Genomic DNA, 18,512 nt, shown 5'->3' on the forward strand with positions numbered 1-18,512 from the left:
ATTTCGTCTGGGCTGATGGGGAATAGCAGGGCTCCTGGAGTTTCCTTTATATCTAGAACAAGGTCAAAATAAAAAGTGCACTTGTTTGACTTAACTGCCTTCAAGTATATTTAATGGTGCAGTGTACAATCATACTGTTTCTGATTGTCTGGGCCAGGCCTCAAAATGCTTTGTATGCTCTCATCAGAACCGAATTGGCAATTATAAAGATTATTTGTTTGTTGATAGACCCATTGACATTGACATCATTGTGTAACTATAAGGCAAGACAGCCTTGACCAAGAGCAAATTTCTCCAAAACACTATAAACTTCATTGACCTCCTCTACTGAATGTACTCCCAACCAACACCCCAAATTTCGACCAAGAAAGTGAAAGTCAGCCTTCAGCAAACTTTAGATCAGGCAAAGTTTGGCTCTGCTGCCTATCTTCTTAGCTTTGGAATCCAATGTGGCACATTTCTCCTTCTCTGATAGCAAGGTCTTTATTATTATGTATATGTATGACATATTATGTAACATCCATCATAAGATCTTACCCCTCTCAGGGTTATTTGACCTCTAAAAGAGGACAACAGGGGTCCATGGTTGTCTCAGTGGTTGAGCGTCTGCCTTTGGCTCAGGGCGTGACCCCAGGATCCTGGGATCGAGTCCCACATCGGGCTCCCTGCACGGAGCCTGCTTTTCCCTCTGCCTAAGTCTCTGCCTCTTTCTCTGTGTGTCTCTCATGAATAAATAAATAAAATCTTTAAAATTAAAAAAAAAATTTAGGAGGACAACAAAACGGTAAATGTCAACTCAAGTAATAGATGGTACCAAGAAAGACTAAGGATTTTGAAAGCATTAACTTAAAAATAATTTTTACATATGGGAATCACATTTGTTCCTCTGAGTAACCATATGTAGATGGTGTTTCATTATTCCTTTATCCTCCTTTTTTCCAAATAAAAGTACTGAGATCCCAGAGATAAAAATAGTTGTCTATGTGATCAAATAGTTCAAACAGACTTTCTCGCCCTGCAGACCATACTTTTCTTGTAATGCACTGACCAGCTTCTCCTCTCATAAATACCACCCACTTCCAGATGCTAATGGATGAGGCATGGGGGGATTTGAGAACAAGATAATGGACAAATTGATTCACAATGAAAATTTGTATGCTGATAGTACCTATGGTGCATGCATCCGAGAGTCATTTTATTACACCGAAATCTGAAAGCAGAAACACTATGATTCTGCTCCATAAAATAAACATATTTTGTTGAGTACATTTTAGTAAGGCTACCTGCAAGAAATAGGAAGCTGACATAATAAGGTAATATATGCACTTGGGTAGATTTATTTGACAGAGGAGGAAGTTGGGATGTCATCAGGATAAAGCTGACCTCTGAGAAATGAACCCAGTTCTTCTCTTTCTTTCCTTTTTATTCCAAAATCTCCACTTGTCATGATAAAACTTTTTTTAAATTTTAAAGTAGCATCTTATTACGAAATTAATACAACTCAACACAGAAAATTTGTCAGAAAAATATTCAAACCACCCTACATCCCACCCCCAAAAGATAATCACAGTTACATATTGATACATATCTTTCCAGTTAGTTTTTTAAATTTCCTTTTAAAATATCACTTTAAATATATTGCTTGATTATTGTTTTTCCTTCGTATAGCATATCTTTTCACTTAAAGCTATTTGTTGTAAGTGGAATATATGGCCCAATTTTTTCATGGCATCCCAGTGTTTGTGCTCTTCTGTTGCACCTTCACACACCAACTCTGGATTTGGCTATGTGACTGGCTTAGGCTAATAGACTGCAGCAAACTTGAAGCAAATGGACCCAACTCAACAGAATTTCCCAGTAGACCTCTTTATAGGCTTGAGAGACCGTTGTTGTTTTAAGCAAACAGATTTCAGGGAAGCTTATTATGCAGCAGTAGTAAGCTGACACAACATCCTATCACAGAGAGAGACACACACATGCACCCACATGCAAACATTAAACTTATTCTTCACCCTTCTATTATTTTATATCCATCAACCAGAGCAATCTTTTTATTTTTTAAAGGATTATATTTATTTATTAAATTAATGTAAATAATTAATTTAATACTTATTAAATTAATTAATATTTATTTATTAAATTTATTTATTAAATAAATTTATTAATGATATACATAGAGAGAGAGAGAGGCAGAGACACAGGCAGAGGGAGGAGCAGGCTCCATGCCGGGAGCCTGACATGGGACTCGATCCTGGGACTCCAGGATCACGCCCTGAGCCAAAGGCAGGCGCTAAACTGCTGAGCCACCCAGGGATCCCCAGAGCAATCTTTTTAAAACGGAAATCAGATCCTGTTCTTTTCCTCTGTAAAACATTTCAATGGCTTCCTTGTTGTTTTGGACTAAAATTCAATTTTCTCCGCTTGGCCTATAAACTCTGGACATGGGACTCCTGCCTTGTGTCCAGCTCCTCACTTCTTGGCTCTTTCCACTCAGGTACCACACTCCAGCCACATGGACATTTTTTTAAGCCTCTCTTCTCCACTTTAGAGCCTTTGAACAGAGTGTTCTTTCAAACTGGAATGTTCTTTGTACACTACCTCTCATCCCGCAGCTCTGATTTTAAATATCCTTTACTCAAAAAAAGATTTCTTGACCATATGATCTGTAGAAGAGTCCCTCAACCCCTCAATTATTCTCATCAGGTATTTTGTTATTTCTCTCTTGGCACTTGTTACAATTACAATCATCTATTCTAATTGCCTATTTGTTTCTTACCTATCAACCCTTCTTGATCATCAAATCAATGAGAACGGGGCCCATGTCTGCTTTGCTCACCATCATATCCCCAATATTTATCTCTATATCTGGAAATCTGTGGACTAAACATATTTTGTTTAAATATATGAAAATTTATGCCATATTAATTTTTAATATTCCATATTATTAGACAAATATGTATATGTATTTGCCACATGTACTATGTATTTATCAAAACTTTCAAAAATCAAAAGAAAAATAATAGAAACCCAAAAGAAAATCAGAGAAAAACAGGAACAGGCAATTGTACTCATAAAAAAAGAAATACAGGCAAACAAAAGCATATACACAAATGTCCTACTTCACTAGAAATGCCAACTAAAGTATTAGTTGGCATTCAAAACATTATATGCCATTATTTATACTTTTAAAACATGAAAACTAGTGTTACAACAATTCAAGAATAGGCACTTTCACATACCATTGATATAAGCATAGATGAATATAATCTTCCCTGAGGCTTCACAAATATAGATATGAAGTGTAAAAATATACCATTCTTTTACCTTATTATTTCACTTCTGGGAAATTATCATAAGGGAATAGTACTGGAAGGTTACCATCACTGTAAAAATCCTACCTATATACTCATGGAGAGACTCCCTGGCCATTTTTTTTTAAGATTGTATTTATTTATTCATGAGAGACACAGAGAGAAAGGCAGAGACACAGGCAGAGAGAGAAGCAGGGAGCCCTGCAGGGAGCCCGATGTGGGACTTGATCCCAGTATCCCGGGATCACGACCTGAGCCAAAGGCAGATGCTCAACCACTAAACCACCCAGGTGCCCCTCCCTGGCCACTTTTGAGCAGCCAAATAAATAATATATAAGGGACACCCTGATATCATATATATATATATATATATATATATATATATATATATATATATAATGGCAAACTCTATCATTTCTTGTGCCTATTTATTTACTTGGAGTTTGTTTGTTTTTGGCACATTTAGTGATGCATTCTTATCTTTCATTAAACCTGCTCTTTATGTTTTTTAGAAAAAAAAAAAGCTTCATTGTCCTAATGATACCTACTTTTCACAGTCTGCGAAAGAACAAGTCACTTGGATAATATCGAAACACACAAGTTCAGCTCCGTAGAATAAAGTTTAATTATTCAAGCTCTTAGAGTCTCAAACTATTGAATGGGAATTTAGAAATAATTTCCTATATAAAAATTGCTTTGTCATGTCTATTTGATGGTTTTACTTGAGTTTTTGTGGTTGATTTTTCATCTAGCTCTCTGGTGTCCCCTTTTTTAGTCACCTTCCCTAAGGACTCTTCTTGTACTTAAATGTCTGTGCACCCCAAAATTCTGTTTTTGGCTTTAATTTCAAGCTATATATAATTCCAGAGATGATTTTACCTACTGTAATTTCTTCAAATACTTATCGGTATTGATGGTTTCCAATTTATGTCACTGTCCACGTATGTCCTGGTTCCTCCCTTTTCTTCTAGGCATATATGTACATGAATGGGATTGTGTTTTTCCACTCCTTTAAAGCTACACCTGTCTGTGGGACTTGCTTTGGCCAGTAGAACTGTAGCCAGAGTGACTTCCAGAGAGACGTTTCTAAAAGACAGTCTGCAATTTTATAACCTCCTCCTCAAGGACCAGCAACTTTCCAGTTGATGAAGAATCCTTCATCTGATGTCAAGGAGTGAGGACTAAAGGGATACATAACACAAGCAGAAAATAGAAGTGTTGTTTTTAAGTCACTAAGATTTCAGGGATGTCTGTTACTCACCATAACCTAAACTGTCTGACTGCTACTGCTTCCATTCAAATTGTCTTTGCAGCCTGGATAGCTGCACTTTGATGCTCCACAACGTATAATGCAATTTTCCCCTCAAAACTGATCAACTTCTGGTTCCCCAAATTTGTTAATGGTGCTACTGCCCTAGGATTAATCCTAGTCCTTCTCTATAACACCCACATCTAACCAATCATAAAACCCATTCACTCTAGCCCTTAAATACCTCCATATGACCTATGCTTTCCATCGTAGCTGGTGCTTCCTTGGTTCATGCCAGAGTTTTAACAAATTCTTCCCGGTTAGTTTCCAGCTTTTCGGTTTGCCACTCCTCCAATCTGTCCTTTATGACAACATGATGATTAAACTTTCTAAAACATAAAGCTGATCACATCCCTTCTAAACTTAAAATAATTCAATGTTTTCCTTTTCTCGTTCAAGATTAAGTCCAAAGATTTAAATGGGATAAAAGGCCCTTTAAGCTATTGTCTCTGGCACCTTTCAGGCCTTATTTCTCTCTCAAACACATACTCTCTGCTCAAACTATATTAAATTTCTTGGAGAATTTGCACTACTGTTTCCTATTTTGTGTCTTTATCTTTGCTTCTCTCTCTCTACCTACAGTGCTCTCCTAGATAACCCCCCCCCCATCAACATCTGTATATTTTCTAGCTTGTTGTAGCCAGCTCTCAAGAATGGCTTCAATCAGCACCTCCTCTCTGAAGACTATTTGGGCTGCACTCCCTTCCCCATGTCAAATTAGCCAATGTTTTTAGCATGTTCCTAAACAGTCCCTCCACAACTGTTTTAGAGTCCCTACTACAATATCAAAAATATAGAAAGGGGAATTTATCTGCTAGCACAAATTTAATATATTGCAATTATTCATCTGTGTATCTATTTGTCTATTTTCCTAGACTAATAGCTCACCAATGCCAAGGACCATTTCTTCTTTGCTTTCTCCTTCTCCTTCCTCTCCTCCTCCTCCTCCTTCTTCTTCTTTCTTCTTCCTCTTTTTAGAGAGAGAGAAAGAGAGCAAGAGAGAGTATGTGTGTGAGCAGGGTGGGAAGAGGGGCAGAAGGAGAGGGAGGAAGAGAATCCTCGGAAGGCTCCACACCCAGCATTGAGCCCTAGGCAGGCCTTGATCTGGACCCTGAGATCATGACCTGAGCCAAAATCAAGAGTTGGATGCTTAACTGACTGAGCCACCCAGGTCCCCTAAGGCAAAGTCCATTATTGATTAATCATTGTATTGCACAATCTAACCACACAGTAGAAATAGTTAAAACGCAATATTTTAAAATTGAGTTCAACACTACTGAATCGTAAAATCAGCAATACAAAATCAGAAAAAATTTAAGAGTTGTAAGAAGCACAGTTCTTTAATATACTTGCTTACTACTTTACTTTCTCTTTCTTGTCTCAATTCTCAAACATCTCTATGTCAAATCTCTAACAGTGGAATATTACAAAGATAATTATACAGTTTCAGCTAGGTTTAGGCATGTAACTAGATATCTTTTAAAAATTTAGCTAAGGGTAAAAGGGAAATCCACCAACTAATTTTGTAATAAGAAAATGTTGTCTTTACCTCTGTAAACTCTCAATATTTTAAATCATTGTGCATCTTAGGATTCTCTACGTGAAGCCAAAAACTGAGACTATAAGTCATTTTTAATCCTCAGGTAATAGCATAATTTTTAAGTCTAGAATGGAATCCATTTGGAATGGTTAAGCTCCCATATATCACAGTCTACCACTGTAATGTCTTCTGGGTGGAAAATGGTGTGTGTACTACTTAGCACCTGAGCCAAAGTTCATATCAAAACAAAACAACTCTGATCCTGTAACATTGCTATAATCCTCTCCCTATCACCAACTTCAAGATGACATCCTCCAATAAAACGTAGGTGAGGAAGAAATTTCAGATGCTGATGGCCAGCTCCAGGTAAAACAACCTCTATCTTTTGGAAGGTTAAAAACATGAAGCCTTGATCATCCAGCTTCTATTCTCCAGTTGGATGGAGCAGGATTGCTGGGAGTTAAAGGAGGTCAATGTATTTAACTGGAAAATACTACCACAAATTCTCATTACCACAAAATACAAGATATTATGGATAAATGACATTCTTCAAATTCAAGATTAATAAAAACCACCCCAAATAGATTCTATGATGTCCCAGGCTTCTCACTTCCACCTCCACCTGTCACTGTTTCAAAGAACTGATCAGAAGCCATTCCTACCACTAAGTTTCTTAGAACTAATGATACAAAACCTCCTTTCAGAACACTGTCGCCAAGGTGATCCAAAATTTAATTCAGCATATCTTAAATGCTTTGTGATTTAAAGCATCTCAAAACTCGCCTTCCATCCAGTAAGAGTGATAAGAAAGAAAATATATTTGCATGACCAATTATATGACTTCAGGCACTTTCAATTTTCAACATTTTTTAAAAATTTGCAGTAAAAATAAAATGACCATTTTAAAAGGACAGTTTGGGTAGTATGTTATTCATCATTGAGACTAACTTGTCTTAAAAATTGTTCTATTTAATTTTAATAATAATTAACCAGAAAAGAAAACGTTGGTTAAAAAAGAAGACAAAGATGAAAATATACACAAAAAGTTTGGGGTTATACCTGATGGCATCTATTCAAGGCAATCAGTCTTTCAGAGACTAAGGACGATCTAGTGGAAAGGAACATAAAATGTATTGACTGATTCCTCCAGAAAAGACTGCTTCTCAGACAATAAGCAGGTAACATGTTTAGCAAAGTCATTTTCTATTATATTTCAAGTTATTAAATTATTTTTCAACATACTTAGGAAATAATAATCACTTCCTTTAAATGGACTTGAATCTCCAGAGTTATTTTGTCAAACCCTTAATATCATTTACCTATCTGGGTTTAAGATTCTTTTCCTTCTAAGACAGAAAGTGGTGTTTGGGAAAGGAAGCATTTGTACTTTTGAAAGACATTTCTCCTGTAATTTTCTGATTCTGATGCAACCACCTTGCCAGCTTGACTCCTCTGCTCCTGGATTCCAGTCTGGGGCTGTAGTTTAGTGCCCTCACATGCTGGTAAACAATGAGCTAACAATGAATTTCTACTTTGGAGACAAGAGACTGAAACATTTCTATTAGGATTCTAATAGCCACGCGGAAATACAATAGTAAGAGTAACCTGCATTTTTTTTTTTTTGGAAGACTGCTAAATTCTACCAAACAATAAAATTCCACTCTGAAAACAAAACCACAGGGAGGGGAAATAATTGCACTATAATGTAAACTGTAAAGCTCACCACCTATTAGAAATAGTGAGACATTTGATCTTGAGCTCTATTGGCCGGAAGGTGCATTCGCAAACTATGTTTATAAAAACATCCAATTCTCACTTTGCTTTACCTATCCTTTAGGTACTAAACGTTTATAGAAAAAGAAATTAAAAGTATTTGCATTGTTGATATTTGTCAAGTACAATTTTAATTTTTTTTAGTTATTTTCCTAAACAGTTTTGCAATGTTTCTTTGGTCTCATCGCTACAGGTAATGAGAAGAATCAGTGTTGGACCTGATGCAGCATAGCTCTCATGTATTTCTCCATGTCTGGCAAGGAAAGCACTGACTTCCCTTTGTTCCTTTGTTTTCAGGGATGGTTGTGGTGTGACCAGCCTTGGGAGGTAGAAATATCATCCTTCTCCGAAGTACACCTCAGGTACATGTACCACCAATTATAAGAGACTCTGGTTCCTTAAGCTCAGAGTCCTTTCCCTGCAATGCAACCCACTGGCTGTGCATGCAGACCTCACCTGAGCCTTGGGGGCCTGGAGAATCAGCTCAGAAATGCTGATGCTCTGGCTACTGCTAAAACTGTGAGGAATGAACTGCATTTTGCTCCCCACCCAGGAGCGTCATGGCTTCTACCTGCATTAATGAAATGTGTCAGGTCAACTTATGAGTTTACAAGGGGAGTAAAATATCTAACACCTCACAGTTCTTGACAACCAGATGCATCATGTTGAGGATGAATCCCAAACAACTAGCTGGATTTTTAGTACAAGTGAGTAATGAACCTATCACTTGATTGGGTTAGACTAGGGATTGGCCAATGTTTTCTTAGACAGCCAGCCAGAGAGGAAAATATTTTAGGGCTTTGCAAGCCTGACATTCTCTTTTGCTGCTGCCTAACTCTGCTGTTCTAGAACAAAAGCACCATAGACAATACATAAAGGAACAAGCATGGCTGTGTTCCTATACAACTTTATTTATGGATAATGAATTTTGAATTTTCTTTAATTTCACGTGTAATGAAATGCACTTTTTCCAACCATTTTTTAAACTAAAAAAAAAAGTTTTAAAAACCACGACTAGCTACAGGCTACATAAAAGCAGGAGTCAGGCTGGATTTGGTTCATGAACCATAGTTTGCCAACCTCCGGAATAGAAAAAAAAAGTTGCCAATAAAGGAAAATTAAAGATATTAGTTTATTTTTTTTTTGTACTCTTTGTTCTGATTCTTCTGGGAGAACCACAGACACATGGCGGATTTGGGACAAAAAGTCTTTTTTAAGCAGACTATAAAAATTTTCTGTCTCTTCACGCTTCACTTTTTAACCTCAGATCCTTATGGTATTCAGAATGCTAAGAGACAATTTCTAGGACTTGATATTTAGATTTCCTTCGAGTGCCAATAATTTTGGTTGTTTTTGCATGGATTCTTTAGGCTTCTTTTTACCTTATTCTTCCATGAAACCTCTCACAGACAGGCATCACACCTATGATTAGTTGATAATGTCTCATAAAGCTTGCACCCGTAAGGAGTAGACCAAACAATGGATAATTTCTGTTATGTTACATTATGTTAAATTTTATGATTCACTCAAGGCAAAACATTACTTGAACTGCTTTTTTTTTTTTTTTTTTTGAACTGCTTTGATCACCTAGAACAGTGCCTGACGGGTAGAATGGGCCCAAGAGGCAATATATTATTGGCTATTAATAAATGTTGGCTTATATTATTGATATGATTTTTCAAAGTTTGCCTCGAGTTTGCCTGAACCAAGCCATATAGGCTATTCCACATCTTTATTTACCCAAGCAAGAAAGTAAAACATGCACTGATTTGCATAGTTCTTAAGGCTGAATTTGGATTCACACCTATGTGAAGTTGGCTTTGGTGGAAATGGATAATTGATTTTCTCAAAGAAGGAATTCACCGATGACTAGCATACCTGGGATGCCTGGGTGGCTCAGTCAGTTAAGTGCCTGCTTTCTGCACAGGTCATAACCCTGGGGTCCTGGGATTGAGCTCCCCCACCGTCGGGCTTCCTACTCAGTGGGAAGCTTCTCCCCTTCCTCTGCCCCTTCTCCAGCCTGTGAACTCTCTCTCTCTCAAATAAATCAATGAAATCTTTAAAAATAATTAGCCAGCACAGAATGAGTGAATGAGTGAAACAGTGACAATCAACTCGACCTTAAATTCACTGGCTAACTCAGAGCGCAGGCTCCAGAGGACGGATTTCATAGACGGTTAAGCTGGGTGGCTGTATTTTACTTCTCTCTTTAAATTATCAAGCTGCTTTTCTTTTTCATCCTAAACACACATAGAGAATGACCCAGCAGAACCAAGACCTCACAGTTTGACCCTAATCAGCACTAGATAATATCCCTGAGTGAATATATTACTTAATTTGCTGCATAATAGCCATTGAGCAATACCCAAACCTCAAGTAAACACTCGGCTTTGCATTCCTCACACACATTCCTTCTATCTAGACAGTATTTTTAGTCAGGACTTAAGATTTTCTGCAGGTCTGGAAGAAACCTTTCCTTTGTAAATCAATGCTAGTCTAATAGCATTAGCAATTTGCCAGGAGAAGAGTGATAACCCTATTGTAGCTTGGTTGACAACAAACACTTTGGTAATTTCTTAGGAAAAGTATTTCCTGTTGATCATTAAAAGCCAAATTTTGAGTCACTTCCCCCTCTGGATTAAATAAATACTATTAGTTTCTCAACTGTGTACAGTAAATATAGATTTCAAGACTTGTTTGTCTGCATTTCTTAAAACATTTATGAACATTGAACAGATGAATTTGTTTTAAGCATATTTTTTCATTTGAACACTTTTCCCAATGGTTTTTAATATGGATACTGTTCATCACATATTGAATAAAGCAACTTTTACTTTATTTAATGTCTTGACCCAAATCACATTGTCTCCATAAATATTTTACAGTCTGTGTGCAACAAAAGTGTGATTACCAAAGTCATGTCTGCACTTGTAGGTAATATACCATAAAAAATGGATTATTTTCCCCTTCCCTTGTTTTTGAGAGAGGGAATTGGTGCTTGCATTTGCCCAAGTGGGTTTTTTTTATTTTTCTCATTCTCTTTTTTCACACTAACTAGCTCCTTAGGGGTAAGATGTTGGAAACATGGGTCTGTGCCAAGTTACTATCTCTATAAAATTCACAAAAGAACAAGAAAACATTGCTCACTTTACTTCTTTACAGCTGCTTTTCCCTGAAAGAAGAAATTTTGAGACTTCCATTATCCTGATAAATAGAATGAAACTACTCCATGACTGATTGGGAAGAAGTTACATTGCTATTCAAAGGAGCAATATAAAATAAAATAAAATTCAAATATTTCTTTCTTTTGAGAGCTAGCAATCATCTCGCCTTCTTTTAGCTGCTGATTTGTCGCACACTCTGAAATTAGAGTATTTCATATAGGCATCAATACTTTGGAAATGTACTTAAAGAGATTTTTAAAAGATAAAGATGGTTTACAAATTCCATGGGTCACCTTTTGCTTTGATCGTATAAAAAGTAAAGACACACTCTGATTTCTCAGTGAATCCTGGGTAATTAAACGGGGTGGATTTTTGCATTAGTTTCCCCCACCCCACCCCCAGGTCCCTGCAGGGGTATGACCATTTTTTTCTTGCTCAATTCTTATCTACTGAGATAAACTAAAGTGTGTGTATTTAGTAAAGGACTTCTTTATGTTTCTAGGGACCGAGCAGTACTTTTGGAGGGCCCCCTTCAGCATTTGTCTCAATTAGTGAATAGTCAGTCTGGCCAGAAACAACCTTAAGTGGTTTTAAAAGGAATAAAGTAGTCGTCAAATGAATGCATATTTATGTGTTTATGCTTTTCCTATCAGCTCAAAGAAAAATAGCTTTGTCACATTTGTGTGAGATAACGATAAAGTATGCTCCTGCAAGTGTTTGTGTAAGTACGCAGAGGAAACTTGAAGTAATACAACATGGTTCTTGGAAAAGCAGCATGAGAAAAAAACACGCAACAATTCAACAGCGCCTTACAACCATAATTAGATTTGTGCAGTGGCTATTGTCTATGGCCTTTTTTAGCCCTTCCTCCCCCCTACCTTCTTCCACTAAAGACAGTGCCACTCTTGAGTATACAGGTTGGACAATAGATAAGGCAAAGTCTGGCCACAGTAAGAGCTCCAAGACACAGGCACTGGGATCCGCCCAGCTTGATCAGAATTGTTCCTCCAGGGGAATTAGGAAAAGATTTCTGACTTCTGGTTTGATGATGTCGGAGTAAATACCATGTGTCTTCTTCTCCTCTTGGAAATCTTCCTAAACAATTAGAAGGCTTTTTTAAAAGTTGAATGTACAAAGAAATTTTTATTTCCATAAGATTAAGGTTCTCTGGGAGTGGGAGTAGAAAGACAAAATCTCTCTCAAATGAGATTAAGTGTTATGTGTTGTCCCCAAATATAATAAGTGAGAAAAGTAAAGCTCAAGGCATTGGCAACTACTAATTTCAAAGGAAAAAAGGGGAACCCACTTCTCCAAAATAGTTAATGTACCCTGATGATGAGCACAAGGAAGCAAAAGTATTTATTGGGCCAATGATACACTGTGCATGGATGTGCTATGTGCAGTGTGGTATGAAAAGTAGCTAGGTGGACAGAATGAAGAAATGTATGTTCAGCCTCTTTTTTTAGGAATCAGTCTATACATGAGTCTTCCTATAGGACTATGATTCTAAATTATAAGCAGCCCTGGAGTTACATGTTGTTATTGGCTCAGAATACAATATAGGACAACCCCTACTCCCAACACATACACATATGCACAAGAGTCTTCGACACAAGCCAAGAACATCATCCCAGAATACCCCATAAATCTGTTCCCCCCATTGTGCTCCTATAAATAAAAGATTCAGGTAGTATTCCTATAATTCAAAAATGACTATCCAAAATTATCACAATAGTATCTACATAAAAATACTATAAGTAGTAGGATAAACAAACAGCAAAGAACAATCAGCATAAAATTACATATAATCATTATATATGATTTTATAATTTTATATATATTTATATAATTTTATATATAGTTATATAATTTATATATATATATATATATATGGTTACATATTTGTAAGTACCATTGAATAGATCAAACCATAATTAAATATGTTTCCATGAACTCAGTAGAAGAACTTAGGAAAGACAGGATAAAACGTACCCAAAGGATATATAAATAATGCAACAAAGCCTAAGATAAGGAATGGAACAGAGAACTAGAACCAATGGTCACATGATAAGCAACACAAGAGAAGGTAGATAGTGATGAGGGTACTGTTAGGTATGTGGAAATCAGAAGTGAGAGAATTGAACAAAAATAGGTGGAAATGAACTTGGATGTAAACATGATTAAAGAGACAATAATAGGTACAAATATGACAAAAAGGGATTCCATATATGAACCACTGATATTCTTTTAAAAAATTAAAAATTCGAACAAGTGAAATAAATATGTCAAAAGTTAAAACAAGAAAATGTCCTAGGAAAAAAGGGTTTGAATTTTTAGATAGAAAAGGCAAACTATATTCCAGACAGGAAAAAAAAATAATACAAATGAGTATTGTCTGGTAAAGGAACTGGATTTCAAATATAAAGAAAGATCCCCTTAAGCATCTCAGCTAAAAGATCAAGTCATCAATAGGGGTTAGAAATTCAGGTTCACCTTGAGTTTCTCCATAATGTACATCTGGAAAACTTTAAGTTTTCTGAGCAAGTCCAATCTCAGTAACTGATGGTGAATCTCCTAGCCTGAGGGAGGCCCTGGGAGTGGAGAGGGGACCCCGGGAGAGTTTGAAGGGTTAGCTAGGCACTGGAGAAGTCAGAGTCACTTGTGGTTTCTAGATGACCTTCTTGTCATGCTTTATTTTTCTCTCTCCATTTCTATCATCTGTAACTCCAGACCCGATTTTTCCCATTAGGTATAACAAATGGGCAAAACATACATATATACCCCGAGTAAAACCAATCCCTATATTCCTACACCAGACTCTAGCCCTGCCCCTTTTCAACTCAAGGTTTGCACTCCTACAAAGAGATTCTTTTCCTGAATCATCATCTTCCCCTTTCTGTTGGTTCATCTCACAATCATTAGGACACAGTCATTTCTCCTATCTGCATTTACTTTCTCACCCCTTTCTCTTCTCAACCCCCTTAAGTCGGGTTTTCCTCCCATCAAGCCACTGACAACCTGTTAATGTCCTTGACCACCCTCCTGTTGCCCAAGCACAATCATCTGTCTGCTGTTCACACTAGACCCTACACCCAACAAACATGATTATAGGATCCGTGGGATTTATACCTCCTTGTGGATTTACTGGGGTTAAATAGACCTGTGTAGGAAAGACCTGGAGCTATAGCCTATTTAAAGACCCATGGCCTCCAAAACATTTTCCACAGTGTTCAAAATAATCTTTCCAAGACACACTTGTTCCTTGTATGCTTAAAACTCGTTAGTAAATTTTCAATGGCTTACTGAGATGATGAAGCATATGAGACACTTGCAGTCTAAGCCTGGCTACTGAATCGTGTCATTGTTCAACACTCTGCACCACATCACACACCTTCACAGGTGCCAGGCCCTCTACAGTTCTGTGAGTGCCTCAAGCTGTGTCCCATTTCCTCGTCTTTGTGCATATCTTCAAGCTCCTTCTGTATGGAAGGAATGCCCTTGGTCGGCCTGGAGAACTTCTGCTCATCCTTTAAAAGGAAACTTGCACCTTAGCTCTTTTTTTAGAAATCCCTTCATGGTAACCTCCCTCTTCCTCTCTCTCTCTCTCTCTCTTTCTGCCCCCCTCCCCCACTTCTCTCTCCCCTCATCAATGATTGAGCAGAATGAATTACTTCCTCCTGTGGCAACAGGTGGACACTAGCAGAGTGATCACCTTTCTCATGTTATGTTGTAAACACGGTTAAACATGGTGCTAAACTCCACTGGACTGTAAGGTTCTTAATCACCCAGACGTTCAGCCCTGTATACCCAACACACAGTCCAAGTAGGAATGTGGAGTGGAGAGCAGGTGAGAGAGGGAGCAGTATGATGAATGGATGGATGGATGGATGGATGGATAGATGGATGGATGGATAGGCAGATGGGATTTCATCAATATTGTTTCAATGGAAAATACTTTCCTGATTCCTAAAACTCAAATTACACGTAAGCATTTAAAACACAGTTGACTAGGAGTGGCACCAACAGGATGGTGGACTAGGAAGTCCCAGCCCTCATCATCACCCCATGAAACACCAATTTACCAAAGCTACATGGACCAAATGCTTCATGAAAATATAGTTCACACCACAATTAAGAACTCTACTTCTATTCTTGAAATCGTCATTAGTTTCTGTGCTTAAGCCAGGTGTTCTTACACTGGTTCCTATAGACTCCTTAAAAATTCACAGATGGTCTTAAGACTGTGATTACCACCCCCCTCCCCCATGAATCTTTATGCAAACTTGTGTGTAAATTTCCATATAAGCATTATTTTTCTGAGGAGAAGGCCTACAGCTTTCAACAAATTGACACGTACGAATTAAAGCAAGGTGGGAGAGGTGCCCCAGTGAACAAGAAAACTTGTTTGTACAAGTGAAAGACACTACAAATATGATGTCCTTTCTTATAAACTACTGTGACCTTTTACGTTCAAAAGGCACACTTGCAGAGGGATCACTTCTGTAAAGGAAACACGCTCGTGGCCTGAAAAACCTAGTTATGTGAGACGTCTGAGCAGTAGGAACAGCGAGCAGAGGCACGTGGTGCTCAGGTGCCCAGCAGGAACTGGGCTGCGCTGTGCAGCTTCATCTCATTCACTGAGTCTGGAATTTGGAGCTCTAGCAACCGTCTTCTTGCCCCCTCTCCTCCCTTTTCCTCTCCCTTTATCTCAAACCGTTATTTGGGAAATAATAGTTATTTAGCATGGAGAATCAGCCCCACTTCCCCAATCAATCTCTTTCTCCCTCTCTCTCTCTCTGTCTCTCTCTCTCTCTCTGCCAAGAGTGGGGGAGGAATAGCTCGGTTTGGCAGCTGTCAGCCCGTCATTATGGGCTCACTGTCCCATCTGCACTACTTAGATTGGTGCAGTCACAGGGGGTTTTACCCAAACAGGCTCTCAGGGGAACAGTAACATACCTCTTGATTTGGCTGTGAAGTTATACTTGTGATTATTAATAGACAAGATAAGAGGCTGGTGCTCTATTCATCCACGTTAGAGCTAATTACTCAGTTTGATCTAAGCTGATTAGAATACTGATAGATAACCACACCACGTTTATAGCTACATCAAGCAGTGGCCAAGAGCCTTGACATAGTGCTGCCATTTGGGTTTATCAGATAGGAAAGAAGGGTGTGGAGGGGGTGGGGGGCAGAAGAAAGAAGAAGCTGCTTTGGTTGATTAGCAATGTGCTGCATGGGACCATTTATAATGAAGCATATCATTTAAATTTTCCTTTACAAATGAGTCCAACGCGCATTGCAGGCTGCAGGCTCTGTTAATTGTCACAAACATTGCTTTTTTTTTTTTTAACATTATTAGCTCTTTGGCAGGATCTCCATTGTTGACTAAAAACTTGGCATGATCAGGGCTTGCTGAATAATTTAGGTGGTTGGCAGCTGGAGAAGGAGAACACACACATCTAGGCAGACAGACATGCTGCTTGAGCTCTTTATATAATAGGATTGTATACAAAGCAGAGTACAGTCGGCAGTGACTTCTGTGTCTGTTTATAGGTAAACACTGATGTTAGTTTTATAGGAAAACTGGAGGGATACTTCTCACAAATCGTACGCAGCATGCGAGACAGATGCACTGGAGGACTGTTCAGATGACTCGGATCATCTCTGGCTCTCATAGAACATGATTGCTGGGGTTTTCACACACCAGCACTTCTGCTGCCTCTTTGGTGGGGTCTTTGAGGCCTGGGCTGCTGGCCGTGGCAGCCCTGGTAGGAAGTAAAGCCACCTGAAGCTCTGAAAGCTTACAAGCAGCAGACCAACAAGACTGGTGAGTCACAAAGTCCATGAAGCCCGTTCATTTGGGCAGTTTGTGTATAGGATGATAGTTGGTGGAGGTGCACAATTGCTGCCATAGGTGGAGGAACATGGACAGGGTCACAGGTAAGACAGCAAATATAGTGCATGTATACAACACTTTTGTGCAAGACCCAGACACACGGATACTCCTTCAGGTGGGCATTCTGCACCTATTAGGATACAATAGGTCTCTACAAGCAGAGTTCTTGGGACAAACACACAACCCAAACTTCCTTAAGTCAATACAAGACTTATCAACCCATGAAAGAACAAGCAAAAGGGTAGAAGTGACTGGATTGAGGCTTAAATGATGCCACAGGGGTCCTGTCTCCACCCTGGGACTCCTCTTTCAATGTGCCGGCTTTGTTCTTAAAAAAGACTCATGTCCTCTGGACAAGTTGGCCAGCACAACTCCAGCCCCATATCACCCTCCGTCCAAGGCCAGCAAGAAAGAGTGAGTGAGATGCTGCCAGTGAAAGTTCTGAGATTAGATCTCCACGTCCTACCAGCCAAATAGAGCGTGGTCCCCCCTTCTAAAGCAATCAGCACAGAGCCAGGGGCAAGATTCAGGGTGAGCAAGATATCCCCAACAAAAATTGAGAAGTAAGACTACTAGGTAACCAGAAAAACCCCAGCTAAAATAAAAATATAATGGATAGAGTTTCCCTTGGCTAGTTCCACCTTAGGAACTGAGGTCCATTTCTGTTCATATCTGTCCTATTCACTGGCCCAGGGATGGTTTTGGAGCAATAAAATATATTACTGAAATACCTGGACAGGCGTATAGCTGTCGTTAGATTACCACAGCACCGGCCCCAGAAGTTTATAACAGCGCGCAGTAAGAATTGTCTTCAAGAGTATTGAGTCAGGCCACTTGAGTGCTGACACAGCTGCACCTCCAGCCCATGGGGGAGCCAAGTCAGACACCTTTGATCCCAAGCTCCAGAGCAAAGTCCTCTTGGCTAGATACACTGATCACTGAATGTTAGGTGCTCCTCCAAGAGGAGAGGAACTGGGCAACCACTGAAAAGCTATGTCCATTCTTGTGTATCTTCCCACCCACCCCCCAGGCTGCATGGTTACTAGTTCAGCAGTAAACAGAAGTGAAAAAAATGTTTGTCTGAGTCCAAGTCTACTCTTGTCAACTTTTATGCTAGAACCATCCTTTATGATCTGTCCGGCACATGCAAAATAGCACAACAAAGCAGCCGGATGACCCTCATCCGGCTAGAACCCACAGTCATGGGTAGAACCAAAAGTGTGCGTCTGCCATTTGTGGGGTTTCGTAGTACATCACAAGCACATTCAAACTGTGCAGTTTCCAATAAACTGATCTGTTACACATTCTTACCAGCGAAGTCTTTCTTGATCCTCACTTTTCAACAGCCTGTCTTTTAAAGAGCAATCTTTGGGGCACATAGGGATAGCACTGCACTTTGCCTCTCAGTGATGTCTCTCACGATTTTTGGCCTCCCCATCTACTTTTTCACAGGCAGCTGGCTCCATGATAGAATTTTACCAGTAAAGATTTAATAATTTGAACAATTCTATACTAGGAT

The 18,512-nt window shown here is 38.7% G+C and overlaps 1 long non-coding RNA gene across 4 annotated transcripts in view; it reads right to left on the minus strand.

Moving 5' to 3' along the window:
- LOC121499055 overlaps positions 1–17,881 on the minus strand; it is a 38,377-nt gene extending 20,496 nt beyond the window's left edge. Inside the window, exons 1-2 of one of the 4 annotated variants that reach the window (XR_005989994.1) lie at positions 17,725–17,881; positions 5,509–5,590 (exon numbers count right to left, since the gene is read on the minus strand). This is a non-coding gene — a long non-coding RNA (uncharacterized LOC121499055). The remainder of the gene's footprint in view (positions 1–5,508; positions 5,591–17,724) is intronic. The other 3 variants (XR_005989995.1, XR_005989993.1, XR_005989992.1) reach the window with 3 other exon arrangements.
- Between the last annotated feature and the right edge of the window lie 631 nt (positions 17,882–18,512).

Source organism: Vulpes lagopus, chromosome 9 (assembly GCF_018345385.1).
Source record: "Vulpes lagopus strain Blue_001 chromosome 9, ASM1834538v1, whole genome shotgun sequence".
NCBI lineage: Eukaryota > Metazoa > Chordata > Mammalia > Carnivora > Canidae > Vulpes > Vulpes lagopus.